The following is a 13,719-nucleotide window of genomic DNA, read 5'->3' as shown; positions in this document are numbered from 1 at the left end:
TCCTTTCTGTGTATTTCTCCCACCTGAACGTAACGAGGGTTGGTCTATCTTTCTGCCATACTATAGGGCCAAGTAATTTTTTTTTTTAAGAATTGAACCTTTATTTTATTTGATTTGATATGGTGCTGAGGATCAAACCTGGGGCCTCACCTCATGCTAGGTAAGTGCTACACTGAGCTACAACCCCAGCCCTAATTTTTATTTAATGAATAAACTCCAACTTCATAATTGGTGTTTGGACAGCAGAAAATAATCATGTTGTGCTGACTGTGCACCAGGTTCGTGTAAGTTTTGAGGACCTGCACAAACTCATTTGAACCTCATGGTGAGCTCTCGGGAAGTATCTGTCATTTTGCCATTTGAAAAACGAGGAAACTGAGGCCCGTGGAGGTTATGCTACTTGACGGCGCTGGTGGAATCAGGCTGGCTCTGGCTCCTGGCAAGGACGGGAGCCATAGAGCCACAGTCTGGGATGCCCCTGAGCCGGGTCCCTGCCTCTAGCTCTGGCCCTTCTCTCCCAACCTCCTCAGCACCACAGTCAGCACCTCCCCCAATGTCTGTAAGTGCTGGTCTCCTCAGCTCTGGGGCTCTCCAGCAGTCACATTCAAACTGGGGGTTCCAGGCAGACATCCACGACCAATGCAGGGGGGCAGAGGGAAGGCCAGGCTCTAGGTCCTCAGCACCACCTACACCTTGCTACCTGCTCTGTGCTCTGGGCTTCCACCCAAGATGTCCTCGGAGCCACAACAAGAGAAATAACAATTGTTTTGAAATGCATCACTCGAGAGGGATGTGGAATAAAATTGTGGGGTACCCAAGACCCTCCCTGAAGGACCTCAGCCTATGTTCCTCCACCTCATCAACTTCTGCTATTCCCATCAGGCCCCCCCACACCTGCCAATGCATAACCGATTGCTCAGACACACAGATGTGCACACACACACACACACACACTCTGAGCTATTTCCCACTCTGCCCTTGGCCTTCCCCCTACCTGTCTTCCCTGCAGGTAAACTCCAACTCATCCATCAAGACCGCACTCAAATGTGCCTTCCGCAAGTCTCCTTCCGCCTCTTACTCTGCCAGGCGGACACCCACCCCCTAGCACTTTCAAAACACGCTCAATTATTTTCTGGGAAATGCCTCCCCCTAGAATGTGAACCTGCCCTGAGAGTGCTAAAACCTGTAGTTTGGGAATCGGATACTCCTAAGAAGGATTCTGGCTCTGCCTCTGACTGGCTGTGGGACTCTGAGCAAGTTGCTTCTCCTCTCTTGAGCCTCAGGCTAGGCAACTATAAAATAGGAATAACATTAGTAAGCACTTCTTAGAACTGTTGGGAGGATCCTATTGAGACCAGCTAAGTTCAATGCTCAGAGCAAAGCCTGAACCTACAGGAGGCTCTCAGTAATGTGAGCTATTATTGTCGGTATTAGTAGTATTGCATCCCCAGCACCTGGCACTGAGACAGACAGACAGACTCTCAGACAAACACACATGCACACACCCAATGAACAACTGACTTGAACTGGAATGTGTCCCAGGCCTGGGTCTCCCTCCACCCACACTTGTCACTGGTTGCTAGAAGCTCAGGCCCCTGCGGTTCCTTTTTGGCCCCTCTGAGTCCAGCCACCTCTATGATACAATGAAGGGGGAGAGGCAGGCAGGAGAAGGAGGGCGCGGCCAGATACAACCGGCTGCTCTGGCGTCTGCTGGCCCCGCTGTACCCTGCAGCTTCGGCTCCTGCCAGCATTTCAGCCTAGTGTGCACTTTCCATTAACAATAAACTTTGGAAACTGGAAAGGCTGCCTCGGACGTGTGGATCAGGCTCTAAAATGACGGAGTGATGTGCCCCAGAGAAGGCAGCAGGTTTTCCCATTCTAAAAAGGCAGGAAATGTAGAAAGAGGGAAAGACTTTGACCGGAAAATAAACAAGGGCCTCACACCCCAACGAGTCTGGAGCATCCTTAAAGGGGCCAAAGTCATCATTGGCCCCTTGGTGACTGTCACCAGGAGGTGGAGGCCACAGCCTAGTGTAGACCCTGAGGCTGTTTCAGGGACTGGGTTCCTTCCTATCCAGCTGGCTGGCTAGGCATCAAGCAGACATAAGCACAATCCAGTTCAGGACAGCTCAATAGGATGGTAACCCCCTAGAAAACAGGTTCCATCAAGTCCCGTGGGTCCCACCTGTACAAGAGTCCTACTCACCACCCCAGCCCATCCTCACTAGTTTCCAGCCTTTCTCTCTACTGGCTGCATGGTGAGGAAGCTGAGGAATAGCATCACGTGCACATGCACTGAAGCACAGCTTCTGTAAGATCTCCCTGGCAAAGAAGATTCCCGGGTCAAACACAAATAAAATGCTGATCCTTGGTTGCCCTCTCCCAGTCTGGTTTCCTTAACTGAACCTCGGCAGGTCAACTGGGCCACCTCGGTATTCCTACTGACACCCTGAAAACCTAGTCAGGAGCCATTGTGGGAAGCAGGTGGCATCCCAGTGATAAAATTAGCCCCTCAATGTCATGCGCTGGCAACCCAGTCAGAGAACTCCCCACCAGGTTGGGCCTGGCTCTGGGACAGCATCTCTCACCCTTCACCCGGGCTCATAGGAAGCAATCCAAGTCTCAAGGCCACGGTCCTGAAGGCAACCTACGTGAGCTAAATGCAAGTAAGAATTCTAGACCTGGAGGTGTGTGGCGATAGGGATGAAGCTTCTTGAGTTCCTTCTTGATAATAGCAACATGTGTTGTAGCCCTACTATGCACAGGACCCATGCTAATAAACATTTTACGTGAGTTCTGCCATACAGGTGTGGTCCTCTGAGTATCCTCGTAGTATAGATCGCCACCCTTGGGGGCAGTTAGGCTAATGACTGATGGGCACAGCTTCAGAGAGCACAGCCAGAACCAGGACTGGGCCCCAGCAGTCTGACTGCAGACTCCAAGCTCTTGGCTTCTATATTATTATTCATACACATTAATTCCTCTGACTTCTCCTCATCAGATCAATGAGGTTATTAATTTCCAAACATGGTCCTAGGGGGACTCAATGAGTCTGTCTTCAGCATGGCGCCTCCCAAATTGTGCTCAGTCAATGGAAGCCATTCCCATCATACTTCACCTGCCTCTTGGGCAGCTATGGCAGAACAAAATCCCTAAGATCTTCCTCTCCCTGACCGCGAGGCTCTTTAAAATGTGTTATGGCTGCCACAGAAAAACAGGATTTTCAAGCAGGAAGGAACGTCGCGATCACCTATTATTTTTCCAGAAGTCTAGGATATATAATTTATAAGAGCAAGGCCTTGGGAATTCGCACTGAAGAATGACCAGCTTCCGCACCCTCAGCCCAAGGCTCCTTGCCCATGGTTAAGGTCACTATCAGCGAGGTGGTAGGAACACTCTCGGCCATTCTTCTGGAGAAATGGGCTGCTTCCCTTGGGCACTTTTACAACTGGTTATTTATAAGCCCAGAAATCTTGTCTGTGTTTATGTTATTAGTCACTAAGCAAAAGCTTATTTTCCACCAGTTGGGAAGGGTTTCCTTTCTAAAAAATGAAAGTCTGTGTCTCTTGGCCAGACAGTTTTACCCAGAAGCCCAGCGGCTCCAGAATGGTAAGGAAAACTGTGGCCCTTGACATGCCAGGCCTACCAGGAGACTCAGGGCCCTGAATAGAAACTTGGCTCAGCCAGAATCAGCCACGGCCCAGGCCAGGTCCATGTGGGGCGCTGCCTGGGTTTTGGTAAAGCAACTAAGTTTTGCAAAGCACCTACTATGTGGATGGCATTGGGGATAATAAGAGAAGGCTTTGCCAGGTTGAGAGAGGGAGGGAAAACCAGTCAGGGTTAAGGGGCAGCAAGAGGAAGGGAACAAGCGGAGCGCTCCCAGCCGCTGGCAGGTGCCAGGGAACAAGAAGGGGGAAGAAGGCGCTATGAATGGAACAGGGAGGCCTCCATGCCCACCAGAAGCCCCAGGGCAGTCAGTCGACCAAACACTGCCCAGAATGATGAGAGAGACGGAGGCGAGAGCCAGGAGAGCATCCAGGATCCTGGACCTATGAAACAGTCCAAGGGTCACTTCTTCCCAGATCCCCAGACAGTGAACCTCCTTCCCTAAACACACAATCAACTGTTAGTGAACAAGGACTGCAAGCCATGGTCTCAAGTGGTCAGCCCTCACAATGACCCCTATGAAACAGGTCCAGGCTGAGTTTCTCTTACCAGAAATGCCTGGGACCGAAAGCGTTTCAGATTTTTTCAGATTTTGGAATATTTGCATATACATAATTGGATGGGACCCAAGTCTAAACATGAAATTTATTTGTATTTTATACACACTTTATAAATAAAGCCTGAAGGTACTTTTATGCACTATTTTTAATACTTATGTGCATGAAACAAAGTTTCATGGTATAGAATTTTCTATGTATGGAGTTCTGTTGGTGCTTAGAAAGTTTTGGGTTCTGGGGCAGTCTGGATTTTAGATTGTTAGATACTCAACTTATATCAATACTATCCCTACTTTACAAACACAGAACCAGCACTCACATCAAGAAACAACGGTGCCAGCACCCTATCAACCCCCGACTATGTCCTCTTTCTGTCACTAACCATCTCCCCTGCCCAGGGATGAAAATAAGCCAACAGTCTGGATATGCTGAATATCAGCCAATATCATGGATGTTTTGCTATGTTTGAAGTTTAAAAAAAAAAAATGCAACACGTAGTGTGTATATATATATATCTTTGCGTCTGGCTTCAATAGCTCACCATAACGTTTGAGAGAATAATCCATGTTGTCCTGAAGCTGAAGATGGTCTATCCTCACTGAGATAGAGAACGCCATTGTGAGCTAAACTCGGGTTTATTTATCCATTCTACTGCTGGCAGACTTTTGGGCTGATTCCAGTTGAACTAGAACTTACAAAAAATCATCATCCAAAAGCTAACCTGCAGGGCTCAGACTTTTAGCACCTCGATGACCAGAGAGAAACATCAACGAAATGAGCCCAAAGATGTCTTGAAAAAGCGGGCATGGAACCAAGCCATCCGAAATGACCCAGGTTTTGCTCTCACGAGATAATCTGACCATTGTTACAGCATATCCTGAAATACCCAAACGCTCGCCCTTTTCTTCTATAGAAGGGCCTTCCTTCTTCCCAGACACCAACTTTAACTACTTTTCATGTTTTCTGTTTATTTTCCATTTAAAGGGAGAGTGGGGCTTGGTTGCTATAGCAACAGCTGCCTCTCCAAATTAACTCTGAATTTCATCAGATGTTCCCTCTGACAGTCCAGTTCTGCCTTCTGATTGCCTGGCTTTCACAACCACGCTAATTACCTGACTCCTAACGATTCCCGACTGCTGCCCTCGGGGTTAATAACACAACTTGTATAACTGGAGAAAAATGGGTATTATAAAAACAACGACCTGGCCCGGGAGACATGCTGATGAGTGAGGACATCTTGGGATTTTTAACCATCCACTGGCTACTTGAGAGCAAAGCACGTCAGGCCTTTTAGCAGGAAAGGAGGAGACAGTGGGGACCAAGGTATGGGATGCTCGAGAAGAGTAGGTTCTGAAAAATGGAGGATTTCTTTCTGTGGAAACAGAGGACAGCGGTCTGGTTTACATGGAACTTCAAGGGAGGAAGATTCGTTTGTTGGTTTTAAACAAAAACACCAGAGACCTAAGAGAGAACCAGTCAGAATTTTCCTCACAGCTTCCCTTTCTATCTCCTAAATTAGTTCCAAGATGCTATTTCAGCCACGGGGCAGCAGTGTTGTTCTTACTGCCCTAATTCTTGGACAGAACTTCTTTCTAAAGGCAAGGAAGATCCTCACTGAACGAAGCTTATTTTCATCTCAGAAACAGAGTGACCTTTCCTAGAAAGAGCTGTCTGCAACCTCATTAAGTCAATTACACAACGCAGAAGCTAATCCTCCAATGTCTCCTCGCCACAACTCAGTTTCAAACATCTCATGAACTCACGGTCTCATACGATGGTCCTCTGACTTCTGGAGCCTGGAAGCCCACGGCGGCCTGCCAAGAAGATCCAACTAGACTACAAGTTCCGCCATGGTCAACAAGGTGGTCAGAGTTGGGTCCCTGGGATTCCTGGTTTGCACAATGGAGGGCTTTTTGGTTCACTTGTTGTCTTTTCTTCAACTCTTCCTGGATGTCGTCGGGCACGCCCAAGAAGAACCACGGCCAACAGGGCCACACACCACCAGCAACGGACTTCATGGAAGACAGAAGGAAGGGAAAGCGAGGGTAGAGGCTCCCGCGAAAGAGGGGAAGCTGAAGGCTGGCTAAGGACCGTTCATTCCTGCTAAGACTGTCCATGCTGTGTGGGTTCCCAATCACAAATCCTAGGAAGGAGGGGACCTGGCCAGGATATAGACAGGGTTTGAAGGAATAGGGGACTCAAGGGCACCACACTGGCCTGGCCACTGGACTCCACAGTCCTTCCACAACCATCCAGATATCATTCCCTGTCTTTCTCTGTCCCTCTCTAGAGCTCTTCTCTCCTTCCCCCAATCTCTTGCAAGCACCCACGCTCACTGGCACAATCCTGAACCCGGGAGAGTCCCAGAAAATTAATGAGAACCTCTCACGACTACCCCAGGTTGGAGCAAAGGCTCTTGAACCCGATGAAGGGAACTTCTGAAAACTGTATGCATCCCCAATTCCAACAGCCACAGGGTCAAAATCCCTCTGGGCGGACAGCCTCAGTTTTCTCCCCTGGAAGCCCCAGCAGAGGACTTTGCGTGGGGGGAGGAGGGTGGTCTTACCCTCAACCACCTGGCCAAGGTGGAAAAGCCAGGCCTATCTTCATCGTTACCTCCTGATTTGGCCACCGCTTGACCCATCACGTACAGCTCAGCCATTCTGAGGACAGTCTTGTCAACTCTAAATTCTAGCCCTCCTCACTGAGTTAAGGGCCTAGTCATGGAGCTGGACTATGTGGGGTCAAATCCAGCTCTGCCACTTACCCGCCGGGTCATGTGGGCATCTGACTTGGCATTTTCTGTGCCTTCGTGTCTTCATTGGTTAAAACAAAGACTCTATTTCGAGTCATCCTTGTGAGGATGGCGGCGGCACAGAGCAGGCAACAACAATCCAAAGTATTGCCACTGTTAGGCAGCAAGTCTTAGTTTGAGCAAGCGGAACAAATGAGGACCTGCTGGACCAACACCAGGAGCATGGATCTGCATTGGCAGAATCCACACCTGAGACTGCACTGGGGCCCTCGAGGTGGATGGGCACCCACAGAAGGACGCGGGAAATGGCAAAGATGGTGAGCCAGGGTTCACAGAAGTCAAAGGACTGGCGTGGCCCACCCCAGAGGCCAAGGTAAAGGCAGGCCCAGCTCCTTAACCAGGAACCTGCTTCAATCCCGAGTCCTGTCCAAACCGCAGGTGTCCATCCCAGGCCTCAGTGCTATCTACAGCACAGATACCAACCTGTCAGATAAGCCCACTGTCAGGAATCAGGGAGGCCCGGGGGAAGCACCAATCCCCCTAATCAAGAATCTCAGACTTTCTAACAAAGTTACAGGTCATCAAATCCCATCTCCCCTTTTAATTCCCAAATCCCTGTTGTGCCTGGTCCCTATGGAGGCCCCTCTCAGGTATTCTATGAACCTCCTAAATACCTGTTTGTCCTCTTCCTAAGCAAATCAGGCCAGCCACCCAGTCCATTTCAGAATACCCTTTATTAAATGCAATCTTTTTTTTTTTCTTTAAAAATGAGCTTCAAGTACAAGTGGTATTATTTAAGGCACTAGAAGATATTGAATTCCAGGAAACCCAGGAGGGTGAGGCTGGACAGCCAGGGAGTAGCATTAGTTTGGGGTTATTTTATTTCTAATCTCCGGCCCCTAGAAAAATGACTTGGGTGTAATCAAATGAAAACAATGAAAATAATACACTCGAAGGTCAAATAGCTAACTTAATAGGAAACTCATTAGAGACGTGGCTGGACAGACTCAGAGCTGAAGAGCTGGTTCCTACGACGAGAAGTGAAGAGAGCTCTGTGGGGCTAACAGGGGCGAGTCTTTAATTTGGGTCCAGTTGCAGGACGTCATGTGGGACTTGGGAATCTGGCAGCAGAGCTCGAGAGTGCTCCAATGCTCAGCCATTCGCCATGGGTTCCAAAGAGTAAACATAATAAGCATGACACACCACCTTGCCAAGTTCAACAAACTGTTTCATGGGGCTCTGGGTCCCTGACGAGGGCAGCAACCCAATGGCCAAGTGAACCCAGGCCCAGAGGTATCACTCCCTGCTCCTTGGTGGTCGCTGCCAGACATGTGTGCTTCTCTGGAATTCGCTCATGACAAATGATCAGACCAAGACAAGTTTCTAGAACAGGGCTCCTCCTTTCCCCTAGTATCACAGGATTAAGTCCATATTTCTTGGTCAGGCCAATTAAGTTGAAATCCATAGGGATGAGGCCCAGGCATCAGCATCTCTTACAAACTCCTCATGAAATTCCAAAGTGCATCCGGCACCCAAGAATCACGGATCTGGGTGATCTGGCCTCTGCCTTCTCTCCTGCCACCTCCCAAGAGAACTTTCGGCTCTAGCCAGAAAGGACGACTCACAGACGCCAAAACATTTCATCAGGATTAACTGATACCATTTACCCATGACCCCAGCATTGTGCTTAGCAATTTTATTGGCTAGTTCATTTAATCCCGGAGTAGCCAGATATTGGCCCATTTTATAGACAAAGAGACTGAGCCTCAGAGGGCTTAGTTAAACCTAAGCCTATTTGACTGGTAAATTATATACTTGCCCTACTAGGTCAGCGCTTAGAACACATGTGCTCAATATAATATTTGCAAAACAAATGACTGAGTGAATGAATGAATGACTAAATAAGTGAATGAGCGAATGAGAGCAGTGGAGAGTATTCCTGACCACTGATCTTGTTCGAGCAACTTGACCATCCCCTGCCTTCCAAAGAGCCCACATCAGGACCTGCTTGCAAGTCTTTCTGCCTGAACACCCCAGATTGCACAACCAAGCCTGCTTCCATTGTCAGCATTTCCAAATAACTGATGCAAGCAAAAGCCGCCTTGCTTTGGTCTCTGACCTTCTAAGGAGGGGTTTCTCTCTCTGAGTGCATCAGAATGCTCTCCAAGGGCTGGGCCCACCCCTTGGGCTCCCACACCCAGAGACTCTGATTCAGGACATCTAGGCCAGGCGCAGCTGATGTTGATGCTGCTGGATCGCTGTCCTTTGAGAATACTGTCCAAATGCAACCCCAGGCAGTTTACCAGGGTCCTGCCATTCTCAGGGGTTACTTTCCAAGAGCAGGGCATGGCACAGAGCACCTTCTGACTTCTGGACCTCTGCTGGATCCTGAGGACCTATCTTACACAAGCACCCCTGCCCCAACCACAGGTTAGCGGGCCTGTGGCACACAGTAGGTGCTATGGCTCCTCCACCGAGCCTGTCTCTTGATTTCTCCTCTGCTCTTCTGGAGTTTTAGAGCAAAAATTTTCAACAGGAAACAAGAGTGATATCTATCCCCTTCCAGAAGAATCTATCACAATCAAAGGAGGCACAGAGACCTGGAAAGAGCATATTTTAATTCAATTTCTACAAAGACAGGAGAAACTTTTCACGGATAGGAAATGCATCCAAGGTGCCTAGGAATTCCGAGACTCCTTGAGAATACAGACTCACACCTTCTCACGGGCAGCATGTGTAAGGCTCCCAGGGCGGGTGGGCGAGGGCATGAAATTGACCAAAGGAGGCATATGTGTTTGTCTGCTTCATTTTTTTTTTTTTCTCAGTTTGAGAAACTCTTCCAACAAAGAGAGTGAGCACAGCTAATAAATGCCAAATAGGCTTCCTACCGGGTCCCAGAAGCCAGGACCACCCTTACTTCAGATAGGAGAAGTGAGGAAAGGATCACCCAGTTGCAGCCTATCACAAAGCAAACAGTCAATTAGAGACGTAATCTCTCAGGGCCAGGAAGAGATTTCCAGAAAGCAAGACCACGGGTATACAAGTGAAGCCCTCCCCCCCTTTGCTCTTATATGCAGGGCTGTTAGCAGATGGGATTTGCAGTGTCACTTAAGCGCTGGGCAGCAGAGATGTTCCGTTGGATCTTCTAAAGTTTCAAAGGAGAAATGTGTGAGACAATGTGTCTTTGATGTTTAAACTCTGTCCTGAAATCAAAACCTCAGGCAAAACCATTTTTATCTCTTCCATCCCAGGCAACCAAGTCAAACGCTCTGGAGGGCACTTCCTTTGCGCTGTTTTTTTTCATATTGTCAATTACCTCCCTGCTGAGGGAGCGGAATTTCTTTGAAGGGAACCAGGGTCCACCCCAGAGACACTGCTGAGACTTCTTTTTTTCCTCCTGATGAGGGTACCCTAGCACACAGCGGAGGGTATATGTCTATCCTCTCCTGTTTACTTAGCATTATGAGCCGGTTAGGGTTTGTGTCCACCCCGAGTTGACAAATCTGAGGGTTAATCACCTTCACCCCTGGGTCTGCTTTGACAAAGACACATTTTTTGAGATCCAGTGAATGAGCAGAGTTGAATCAGTCAAGTCACGGGTTTGTTGGGCCTGCGGGTAATGAGAATGATATAGACAGAACTTACATTTTCTTGATGTTCCGCACTTCAGAAAACACTGAACCTATGAGTTTACGGGATGTAGACCACAAGATTCTTCCTGAGATATTGGCAGAAATGTTTTCTAAAAGACTTACAAAGCTGGGCTTAATGCTCCAGATACATGAGACAGCAACCTCTGTGAAGATCAGCATTCTCTGCATCACAGGCTCTAGGACAATACTTTTCTCTGATGGGGAATCACTGCAGACCAAAGTTCCCTGTTAATATCAGGGGCACAGGCTTCAGACCATCACTCCCCAGATTCAACAATCCGATCCACCACTTATTAATTGGTAACTTTGGAAAACGAATGTGCCTTTAAGCCTAACTTTCCCTAAGACAGGTGTGTCAATAGTTCAAAGAGAAAAACGTTAAATGTGACAATACATGCACACCTCCTAGCACAGGGTAAACGCTCAATAGCTCTTCGCTATTATTATTATTATTGTTTTTAAAGTGTCAATTTTTAAAAATGACACTTCCTTCTCAAAACCTTCTCGTAGCTTCCTATCATTCCTGGGGTTAAACCCACACTTCTTTAGTTCCTGTGGTCAGGATCTGGCCCTCCCCGACCTCCTCTCTCCTCCACCCCTCCTCACCCTCTGCCTCGCCTTACAGATCCTGTGTCCTTTCTACCAACCCAATCTCCTTCCCTCCTCTGAGCATCTGCACCATGCCGTTCCCTTTGAGGGAAAGGACCAGCTCTCCCAAAGGCTTAGACCCTGCTTCTTTCAGGACTCAGCTCAAACATCAGTTGCTCAAAAATCACTTACTTGGCTCAAGAATCAGTCGGAAAGACCTCTCCTCACCACCTTATCCATTCACCTCGATGATTTTCCGTCTCCCCTCCCTGAATATCAGCTCCAAGAAAGATGGGAATTTGTTTTATTTGCCTTTATATCCCCAATGCCTAGACTAGGGCCTGGCACACAGTAGGCATTTTTGAATAATGGATTGCTTTCTTCTCTGGAGCTCATATTCTAACATCACTGGTTGGTACTGCCTTTCCCTCATGAAAACCCACAGTTCTTAACTATAAGGTTAGGCGTGCCGTTGCTGTGTGTGTGTGTGTGTGTGTGTGTAATTATAAAGGTCCTTACTGAAGAAAAACTGTAAAGTTCTTTAATAGCTTCTATTCACTTGGCTAATGTTCAAACAGCCACTTAGGTGCTTGGCATGGATTTCCACTAAGCAAATTAATGCATTACTGCATTCAGCTCGGGCTCTTGAGGGACCTGTCACCAAGCAGGCTCCGAGTGAAGGTTCCCTCACCTCTGTGAGTGACGGGGAGACCAGCACACAAGCTCACAGACTCGGGTCCCAGCACCACTGTGGCTACCACCCTTGCCCCTGCCACGCCCAGGTCTGCACAAAGGGCCATGAGGCAGGACGGAAAAGGCCAGGCGGGACTGGCGGCAGAGCCAGCAGGGCAAGGCCAAGGTCGGCTGGGAGTCAGGCAACAGGCTGCCGGGGACACCCAGTGTGATGGGCTGACCTGGGTCCCCTCCTCCAAATACCCCGGTATTCAGGACCTCCAGTCCTCAGAAGGGGACTCTGCTTGAAGGCAGAGTCTTCACAGGGATGATTCAGTTAGAATGAGGTCCTCGGCAGGGGCCCAAGCACACAGTCTGTGACAATCTACCAGTGTCCTTGAGAAGAGGGAGATGCTGTGAAGACAGGAGAAGGCAGACAGCTACCAGCCAAGGATGGGGCCGAGCAGCAGCTCTCCTCTCAGGGCCGACCTTGAGACCCAGGCAGTACAGCAGCTCAAGTCACGGGGCTGGGGGTGGTGGGGTCACAGGCAGAGGTGTGAGAGCTGGAACGCAGCCTTGGCAATCGCCTGCTCCTAACCCCCGGGGAAGGGAGGGGAGCTGCCCTCCTCCACAATTATTTAGTGGATGTGGGAGAAACAGAACTTGCGTGGGAGAAGGGAAAGGGAACAGAACAGAAACCAGAAATCTCTAAGAAACTAACATTTAAATCCCTGGGAGTTTTCTGAACAACGACAAAAAAAAAAAAAAAACACACACACACACACCTTTTATTAGGATGGTCCTTGCAGGTCATGAAAGACTTGAAAGCAATGAGTTCTTTTTAACCAGTTTGAGACCAGGAATCCCTTTAGGACTCTGGTAAAAGCTATGTGCCTCCTGCCCAGGAAAAAGGTGAACCCACGCACATAACACACAAAACATCATATGCTAGCACCGTCCAAAGAACTTTCTGCAGTGAAGGAATGTTCTAGATCTACACTGTCCAACATGGTAGCCATTAGTCACAGGAGGCTACTGAGCTCTTGAAATGTGATGATCGTAGGGCCTCAGGATGATCTTTCTTTAGCTTAGCAGTGTATGTATCATGCTATTTAATGCTATCAACAGCTCTGTGACAGGGATAGAGGGGTCATTCCCATTTTATGGGTGTGGTTGCTGAGGCCCACCATCTTGCCCAAGGTCTTACATCTGGTCCACGGTGCAGGATCTGAACCTGAAACCCGAGCCCGAGCAAAGTGCAAACCCCAGCTCTTCTGATTCCCTAAAACCTGCTTGAAGGGTTTTACAAAACCAGACCCACACTCCTTCCTGAGGCCTCGAAAGAAATTATTTCAAGTCACCAAAATGACTTCAATTCACACGGGAGCCCATCTTTATAAAGTTATAAAGCAAGGGCTTCTCAAAGTTTCCAGCAGGGAGAGGGGCTGGACTGAGGCCAATCCAACCTTGGTAATAGAATGTTCCTCTATTAAGGTTCCTCTATGGCCTTCCCTTTAGCAGGGGGATGGTTTCCTGTTCTCCATTCATCCTGTCTGGTTCCCAAGGAGGGCACAGGGCTGCTCCAGAAGTCAGGCTTCCCCATGCCAGGCCTCGAGTACCATAGCCGGCCTCCAGTACCACAGCCGGCCTCCCCAACAAAGAACCTGGAGGCTTCGCACTGCAAGAAGGCTACCTCTGCCCTCCTGATACAGGGGTTCCTGAGTTAAGCCAAGAAGTCTCAAAACACACAGAGCTCACAGAGGGCAGGACCCACCCTGGCCCCAGGCTTCTCTGGTAACCAGGCCACACAGAGCAAAAACCCTCAGAA

The 13,719-nt window shown here is 48.7% G+C and overlaps 1 protein-coding gene across 1 annotated transcript in view; it reads right to left on the bottom strand.

Annotated features, from left to right (window-relative positions):
* The window catches only part of Nuak1 (NUAK family kinase 1), a 70,989-nt gene that overhangs the window by 22,362 nt on the left and 34,908 nt on the right, over positions 1-13,719 (bottom strand). The window lies entirely within an intron of this gene.

Source organism: Marmota marmota, unplaced genomic scaffold (assembly GCF_001458135.2).
Source record: "Marmota marmota marmota unplaced genomic scaffold, marMar, whole genome shotgun sequence".
NCBI lineage: Eukaryota > Metazoa > Chordata > Mammalia > Rodentia > Sciuridae > Marmota > Marmota marmota.
This window is presented reverse-complemented; position numbering and strand designations above follow the sequence as displayed.